Source organism: Cupressus sempervirens, chromosome 4 (genome assembly GCF_028749045.1).
Source record: "Cupressus sempervirens isolate cs-2001-9-10 chromosome 4, ASM2874904v1, whole genome shotgun sequence".
NCBI lineage: Eukaryota > Viridiplantae > Streptophyta > Pinopsida > Cupressales > Cupressaceae > Cupressus > Cupressus sempervirens.
The window spans coordinates 624,199,424-624,200,981 of NC_143121.1; positions in this window are offsets into that span (position 1 = coordinate 624,199,424).

A 1,558-nucleotide genomic window follows, 5' to 3' on the forward strand; every position below is an offset into this window, starting at 1 on the left:
GGGGGGGGGGGGGGGGGGGGGGGGGGGTTGAATCAGCTATCCAAATAATATCACAATTATCAACTTTAAAGAAACTCAACCATATGAGTAATATAATCAGCAACCACAACAAGATACTCATACACAATAACACCACATATGTTAACTAGGGAAACCCTTGATCAGAGGGAAAACCCCAGTGGGGATGGTACCCACAAGATGATGTACTAATAGTAATATTTATTGTTAGAGGATTGATTGACCCTATTAGGAGTCTATAACAACATTCAATACATATCAGTCCCTATTGGGAGACTTTTAATCCCTATTAGGAGACTCCAACCCTGTTAGGAGTTTTGCCAACCCTATTAGGAGTTGTGGAAGACAGATGGACCCACTACACAAACAACTTCAAGGGAAAGACCAATGAACTCACTATCCAAATGATCTTTGTATTATTCCTTATACAATAATAGAAATGAATAATACTTCCTTTGTCCTATCAATCAAACCTCTACTCCTTCTGATCTTGTAACCAAATCACAAAACTCACATCCAATAATCCCTTGGATTGCTTACTCACATTCAGTAAACACTCTGCTCCTTTTTGCACTTAGCACTTCATACAATGCTTGATACACTATTACAAATAAGGAAAACATATTTCCTTTATACCATGTCTTCAAAATAATTCCTTGAGTCAACCTTGAGGCTTTCCTAATTAATTATAATAAAATAATTAATTAATTACAATTGCAATAGCACTGTTGGTTTATAGTCTATACAAAACTTCACACATGTGATACTAGGGCTTGTGCATCCCCTAACATCATCATCTGATTTTCCTTTGTCACTAGCTAATCGCACATCTTCTCACTACATCTCAGATGAAAAATATAATATAAATATCAAAAATTATTTTCCAAGCACTATGTCTCTGTACTGCTCTTAGTAAATCAAGTACAACTTTTGTACATATTCAAATTATGTCTTGTACATTAAACCACATCATTAGGACACTATACTAAACATGTCCATGGCCACACATCACCAAACAAGCAAAACCTTGTTCATACAACTAAGATTTCTCTTTGTAGCTCTGCTAGTCTTTATAGACTTACTACTATGTTGACATCAATGGAAAACACAGTCATGAATGTAACATGTCAATACTCTCCAATGCTTAGGATACTTACCAAATGTAGTATCATCAACATTCATGCTGACAATCTCCCCCTTTGGCATTAATGGCAACATAGATGAAAAACATCTAAGTTCCAAGAATACCAAAATAGTACTATGTTTTTGTTGCCACTGCTCTCATCTTCTCAAATACTCTTCATCAATAAAATTTGAAATCCTCTAGAACATTGCACGATTCTTCTTCTTCTTTAGGATTAACAACAATTATTCATAATAAACAACTCGCAATGCATATCTCCCCTATAGAAATATTCCTCCTTCTTCTTTCCATGAAACTTGCTAAATCTCCCTAATAATTATCTCTCCCCCATTCATACATATCTCCCCTATATATAATCAAAAAATATTTTTCATGCATATTCTCTCCCCCATTGAT